Source organism: Euphorbia lathyris, chromosome 2 (genome assembly GCF_963576675.1).
Source record: "Euphorbia lathyris chromosome 2, ddEupLath1.1, whole genome shotgun sequence".
In the NCBI taxonomy this organism is placed as follows: domain Eukaryota; kingdom Viridiplantae; phylum Streptophyta; class Magnoliopsida; order Malpighiales; family Euphorbiaceae; genus Euphorbia; species Euphorbia lathyris.
The window spans coordinates 119370743-119378814 of NC_088911.1; positions in this window are offsets into that span (position 1 = coordinate 119370743).

An 8072-nucleotide genomic window follows, 5' to 3' on the forward strand; every position below is an offset into this window, starting at 1 on the left:
TGTTTCAAATGGATGTTAAGAGTGCATTCCTTAATGGAGTTATAAACAAGGAAGTTTATGTTAATCAACCTCTAGGGTTTGAGGATCCTAAATTCCCAAACCACGTTTATAAACTCAAAAAGGCTCTGTATGGCCTCAAGCAAGCACCACGTGCTTGGTATGAGAGGCTGACCAGTTTCCTGCTGACTAGAAACTATGTCAGGGGTAAAGCTGATACAACCTTATTCATTAAGAGAAAGGGTAAAGATACCCTGCTGGCTCAAATATATGTTGATGATATTATTTTCGGTGCTACTAATGAGTCAATGTGCAAGGAATTTGGCAAGCAAATGCAGACTGAGTTTGAAATGTCTATGATGGGAGAACTCAACTTCTTCCTTGGACTTCAAATCAAACAAGGAAAGAATGGCATCTTCATCAGTCAAGCTAAATATGCCAATGAGATATTGAAGAAATATGATCTTGAAAATTGCAAGCCAATATCCACTCCTATGGGCACTGACACTGTCCTCTGCGCTGACAAGAATGGTTTATGGTATCCCAACACTCATGGCTTTACACTCGCTGGATACACTGACGCTGACTATGGTCGAGACAAGCTAGAACGGAATAGCACCTCTAGAGGATGTCATTTCTTAGGAAGCTGTCTTGTATCTTGGTTCAGCAAGAAGCAGGCGTCAGTAGCCTTGTCTACCACTGAAGCTGAGTACATTGCTGCTGGTCACTGTGTTGCTCAAGTCCTATGGATTAAGCAACAGCTTGAAGACTATAGTGTTCATACAAAGACAATAGAGGTCAAATGCGACAACAAAAGTGCAATTGATCTATCAAAGAACCCAATTCAACACAGCAGGATGAAGCATGTCAGCATAAGACATCACTTCATTAGAGACCATGTACTCAAGGGTGAGATAAAGCTGACCTATGTCCCAACGGATGAGCAGCTTGCGGATATCTTCACAAAGCCACTGGCTCGTGAACAGTTCAGCATACTGAGAGAAGCCATTGGTATGTTTAATCCTCTTCAGTAAATTCCTGTTCTAAAATGTAAATTTATGCTGAGTGAATTACTATGCTGAATGAGTTATGCAAATGCATGCTGAGTGATTGTTATGCTGAGTACTTAACATATCAATACTGAGTAAATACGCACACCGAGTAGTAATTTCAAACTGAGAAATCATCCTTTCATATACTACTGACCACTCAGAATATAAAACGCTTAGTATTCTAAACGCTGAGTGTTAGATCCGTTGCATTAAATGCAAAAGCACGCGAATAGCCACCTAGGATGACGTATGCGCCGAATGTGTCATAAAAGCCAGGATCTTTGTCGGTTGACAATCCCAAGGCAAAACTGACACATGGATTCGATAAGATCCACACTTCATCGCTATAAATAATGGGTAAATCCCCATTCTTTATTTTCTTTACACTTACCGAATTCTTTGGCAAAGCATTCTCTCTCTCTCTAAGACTCTCAAAACTTCCCAATCCTCTTTCTGATATAATGACTAGAGTTTCCGTCAACATCTCCAGTGCCGGTCACCCTAAGACCAGCTCCGATGAACCCTCCAAGCAAACTTCTGTGCCTGAAACCACCAAAGTCACTACGCCGAGCAAAGGCAAAACTGGGCAAGCTACCTTCTCCAAAGGAAAACCGACCAAAATCAGAACCTATACCAAGGTATTTGATAACATTAGCGAATGGAAAGTAGACTTCTCGCGATGGGTTTCTGAGGCCTTCGTGACATCCGAACAACCCTTCTGCGAATGGATATCGCAAAATGGATGGACCGAGCTGTTCTCCATTAGGGATCACACCTATCCTGACCTGGTAAGGGAGTTCTACCACAATCTCTTAGTCGCTGACGATAACCAGGACTACTTAACAATAGTGGTAAGGGGGAAAACGATTTTCATCAATCCCACCTATTTGGCGAATTTGCTAAAGCTGAAAAATGAGGGAGCAAAACTGAGAAGAACTGGAGATCAGGATGACACTAACTATGAAGTCAACTTTTGCAAGGACCAAGGATCCTTCTGCACTTAAGCTGAAATTTTTCAGAAAACAACCAACTTCTACTCCACCGGCTTCCCTCGAAAAGCAAGCCTCTGTTTCTTCACCAAAGGAACACGCGACTTGAATGCTTCCGCCAACTCAACAAGTCAAGTTGAGTCAATTCCTATAAATGCTGTCAATCCAAGCATTGTGCTGACTCAAAACATTCCTGCCCTAGTCAGCACAGACAGCATTAGAATTACCTCTTCTCCAATCAACACATCTACCGATCAATCAACTCTACCAGAACCTCAAGTGCAGATTGGAAACACACTTCCAGTCACTGACCATGTTATTCCTCTAACTCCTCTTCCAACCGGTCATACTGAGGCAACACTGCAAGTTAATGAAGGCCCTCTTAGCTACTTGCATGCTACCGAGTCTGGAAAAAGAATAATCGACTCGGTGCAAACACTGATCAAAGACCTTCATCAAACAACTCTACCTGCTGCTGGGTCTTCTACTGCTGAGACAACTCAGCTCTCCCATGTAACCTAGCTTCTCAACGAAGTTAAGGGATTCAAGGACTTGCTGAGTGTCATCGTTACCTTTCAAGCACAGCAAGCTAAGCAGGATTCCATCGCAAAGCTGGCTGAGATCCAGCTGACAATAGTTCAACATCTCAACGCTCTTCAAGAACAAGTTCAGACATTGTCAGCTTCGAACACATGCTATACAACTTCTGATGAAGTAAAAATGCTCTTTGCTCAGCTTCACACCGAGCAAATCGAAACCAACGAGCAAATGGTCTCCTATTCTCAGTGCTCAGTGGAGCAAATTGGTGAGGCCGTTCGATTGCTGAACTTGAACAAGCAAGAGATGGATACTGACGCTATGAAGTAAAATGAAATGCTGTCTATCACCAGACAAACCTTCAATCTCATACGTCACACAAATATTCAGCGTCAATACTATGACACATCCTTACTGAAGACTTTTCATCAAGTCATTGCTGGTCTGACTGATGCACTTACCTGGGTAGGAAAATCTCAAGCTTTCATTGTAAGCATGATCAGCGCTACTGAACTTAATATACCTTTCGAGGTCTCAGATAATGGAGTTGCTATTTTTGATGGTGTCAATGAAAGCGCCGACAGACTTAAGGAGCTGTCCACAGAACTGACCAGAGCCGTCTTAACCGATGCCTTTAGGATTCCTCCTCCCGATGCTAACAAAACGGGGGAGAAAGAACAAGCTAGAACACAGCATGAGCATAGTCAGTCCAAGCAAAAGAGAAAGAAATAGAAATTAGGCTAGCTCAGTTATGCTATGTTTGTAGTCTCTATGTGTTATGTTTTTCTTATCTTTTGCTGTATACACTGACTACTTCTAGTAATATCAATACTTGCATCCTTTCTTCAAAACTGAGTTATGAATTATTATATACGATGCTGAGTATTAAGTTATTATGTATCTTCAATTACATCAACCATGTTTAAATGCTTATAAAACTTGTTGATCGTACCTAATGCTGATAACATGTTTGACATTGACTTATATGTTTATATAACATTGTCTTATAAAACTCATTGAACAACAAATTACTCAGCGCTCTCTGAATGCTATAACTTCCGCTTAAACACTGAGTAAAATAGAATATATTTCATGAGCTGACCTATATATGAAAACTGACCTCGGACTTACTCGATTAAACCTTCAAATATTTAGAGTAAAACTAAGTCAGTAGCTCAACCCTTACGGGGGAGTTTGCTAAGATATATTAGGTCAACTATCATGGGGGAGCTCAATACTGAGTTCTTCGCTGAATAGTTTTGCCAACATCAAAATGGGGGAGTTTGTTGAAACACCTTTCCACATAATTTTGATTTGACAAAATTGTTTAAGTATAATTAAAAACATATTCTAAACACACTAAGTTTAAATGCTTTGATTTATTCTACTAATGTGTTTGTTTAATGTTGAGTTAAATTGTTTATAAGACACAAGATTAAAAGGCCCAAGCCCAATACGGAAGTCAAAGCCCAAGTCAAACAGTTTAAGGCAACTCGGCCCGCGTATGTCAAAACGCTGTCGTTATGTACAAAACGCAGCTCAGCAAGAGAAGGATCTAGAAGACCTTCAAGGAACAACTTTGGAACGAAGCTGCTGAGTTGATTCGACAAACAGTACAAGACAGCAGCTGGCTAAGAACAACTTCCAGACAAAGTATTTCTACTTTGGGTAAAGTTCAGAAGACACAGTATGCTGTCTAGTTGACATTACCATAAGTGGAGAGACACTCTGCCGAGCTGATCAAAAGCTGACCGAAGACAGAAGATACTCAAATCTGATTGGCCGAGAGCTCTGAGCAAGTCAGGATGACAACGACAGGAAGCCGTTTCCCTCCAACGGCTATTTCGAAATTCGAAATGACCGATGCCTCAGACGTCTCTATAAATAGTGCGATCAGTTGCTTCATTCAACAGAGAACTTGATCAAGCCATTACGCTGACCAAATTTCTACGCAAAGTTCTCCAAGCAAAAGCAAAGCAATCTTACACTATATTTCATATCTTTTGTGTAAAAGTCTAGAGTGATTATTCAATCATCTAAGGTGTCTTAGCAATCATTGTTTAGGACAAACACTTATCATTTCTAGAGATTAGAAAGGAGAGGCTGAGTACTCGGTTATAGTACTCAGCGAGAGATTAGGATTGAGTAGAGGTATAGAGGAAGGTACTCTTGTTATACTCAGTTGCTAAGATTGTAAAAGGTTTGATGCTATACCGTTAAAGAGCTCAGTAGAGAATTCGAAATCTCAGAACGTGTTCCGGGGACAGGACGTAGGCTTGGAGGCCGAACCTGGATAAATCTGCTGAGTAACATATTTCTAACCTTTAACTCCTTTATATATTTATTGCTTGCTTAAACAAAAACTGACCAAGTAAAGAGGTCAAGCTGAGTTGTGCGCGTTGAATATCCGAGCTCAGGAATAGACTCTAAGTGCTATCTTCTGACTCAAGTAAAGAAACTGACCTAGTCACTAGTTGACTAAGCCAGTATCTTGCTATTCACTCAGCGCCGCTGTCCAAACCTTTTTCTCACGAAAAAGAAGTCTGCCCTAGCTTAAATTTTTTTAAATAGTTCCTAACCCCCCTTGGAACTATACTTGTAACGTTATAAGGGACCAACATCCCCAACTTTTTCTCTCTCTCTTTGACTCTCTTGCAATTACAATTTATCTACCTCTTGCATTTTCTAACTTAGTTGTTTCCCACAGGAGGAGCATCAACCAGCAGAACTATCTAGAAGTTCACATATCCTCATTATCTATCTTCATAAAAATTAGTATCATTTGATTACAAAACAATATGTGCATTCAAATCATAGAACCCATATACTTTATTATTGATAGCATACCCAATAAACACACATTCATAAGTTCTAGAGTGACCGTACTTGGAGCAATTATAACATAGAACATTGAACTTGTTACGCCCTTCATTCGGCCTCTAGTTTCCTCTTCCGCATCCACGTCCACGTCCTTGGGCTCTGCCTCTTATGGATTGAGTGCTTCTTTCATTGTTGTTGTAACTGTTGTCACCTCTTCCACGTCTTTTTCCTCTTCCATTTCCTCATCGACCTCTTCCGCAACCTCTATCGAATTGGTTTCTTTCACGACTGTTATTGTCGTCTTTAACTGGAGTCTTTGTTGCTAAGATTTGTTCTGTTGATTCTTTTCTACGCCTCTCGAACCGCTCTTCATTTCTCTGCCCCAACATTTCTAACAATACATATTTATACAGGAAAAAGGACATTATCTTATCTTAGCATTCACTACAAGAAAATATCAGTTTACCTACGACATAATGTCGTCGGTAATAATAAGACTTTCATCGGTAATATTGGTTACCGACGAAATACAAACGAAACTCATGTCGTAGTCAGATTGCTTGGTGGGAAAATGGTTACCGACGACAAAATCAATGTCATTGGCATTAGCGATGACATTGTCGTTTGTAAGTTGTAAGTGACCAACCAAAAGAATTAATTGGTATCGTTATTGGACACGGTGTATGTCGTCGTTAAGTCGTAAGGACATGTCGTCGGCATACCGTCGGTAATCTTCAAATTGAACTTGGCACCAAATTAATTGGCGGGAAAAATAGCATCAACTTTATCATTAGTGGGCAGTCGGTAAATAGCATTTAGCGCCAATTTAGAAACGTATGTATCGTTTGTAAGTCGTCGGTAATTCTATCGTTGCTAACATGTGTTGTCGGTAAGTTGTTAATAACTTGAATCGTATGAAAGTCGTTTGTAATACCGTCGTTGGTAACATGTAGCTTAAGTTGATAACAATGTTGTTAGTAAGTTGTTGCTAACATGTATGTCGTATGCATATCGTCGATGAATTAGATCTGCAAACTATATATATATATATATATATATATATCTGATAAATCATCAACTTTGTATACTATATTAATTTTTAAATAATTCTAGAACTAATAAATAATATCTCATGCAACAAAATAATAAAAATCATAATCAAGTAATTAATCTAATTAGATAATATACCTAAAATAATCAAAAAATATATCCAAAATTACTCCAATATTTTAGTTTTTGGAGCTTAAAAGGCTAGAGTTTTGAAAGTGATATGAACTATTTCAAAACCACAATCCTAATGTAGCAAAAAGATAGGACAATGCCAGTGGGGCCAAGGTTAACAGTGTGGGAAGGGGATCCGTTGGAGATACTAGACCATACAAGGAAGCACCTATACCACCCAAGAGCAACAATCCGTATGCAAGGCCAGCACCTTTCAAATGTTTTCGGTGTAATGAGCCAGGCCATAGATCCAACGAGTGTCCTAGGAGGAAGAGCGCCAACATGGTGGAGAGGTATGAAGATGACTATGACGAAGAGGATGAAGTATTTTGTGAACCTTTGGGAGAAGATGATGATGAGGCGGGTGAAGAGAGATACGCCATTCATGTGGTACAACGTTTGTTAGTCTCCAGCCGGATAGAGGGAGATCAGAGGCACCAACTATTCAGGACCCGCTGTCTTGTGAAGGGCGGGCGATGTAATGTGATAATAGATAGTGGGAGCCAAGAGAACATTGTGAGTAGCAGCGCCGTTAGGAAGTTCGGATTGTTGGCCGAGGCGCATAGGCTACTAAGGATAAGGAGATAAAAGTGGCCTACTCTCAGAACTTTGTCCGGTCTGATTTGTAGAAAGGTTAGGAACCATCTCCCGAATCAATTCTCTAAATCGCTCATCATTACGATTAATTTGCTCATCATTACGATTATTTAGCTGTTGGCGTAACTAAGTTAGTTCTTCCTGTATGGAGCCATATTTTTGTTTCAAATCTCCAACTTCTTGCTCTAATTGAGCAGTATATTCAGCAGATGGTGGAGGTGCAGAAGTAGCGCCACTGATATCGCTATATAAACAAGCCACTGATCAAATACTATAGATTTTATCTTTTCTTTTTCTGACTACAGTCTCTATGAAAACTTGGCTCTCATCTAACTCCTTCTCATTGCCGTCTTGCTCCAAACTTTGTTGACGTAAAGCAACAACATGTTCCCATATACATTGAAATTTCATTAGTTAATTTATCATACAAAAACATATGCACAAGTATATCATGAACTTGATGTGCTCACGTTAACTTGACGTGCTTTATCATCCACAAACATTTGGCTATCCTTCTTTAGGGTGTGGGTCTTTACGAAAATCTCATGCAATGTAGGTTCTCGGCCCAATTCTAATGCCTACATAAAATAGAAACTTTTGTTGAATATAGGATAGCAAAGGCAAAGGCTAAAAGGATAATAGTAATAATTTGGATAGAATCTGAAAATCTTTACTAACATGCAAAAGATGAGTACTTAAAATTGTAATGTGTCAAAAATTATCATAATGCCACATAAAACAAATCGGTTTTGTGCCATAAATAAATGAAATTTCACAAAAGGCCAGAATAAATTTTGCTCTCTTGCTTTTAAAGTCACTAAGTTGATATCTAATTCATTGTTGAATCATAAGTACAAAA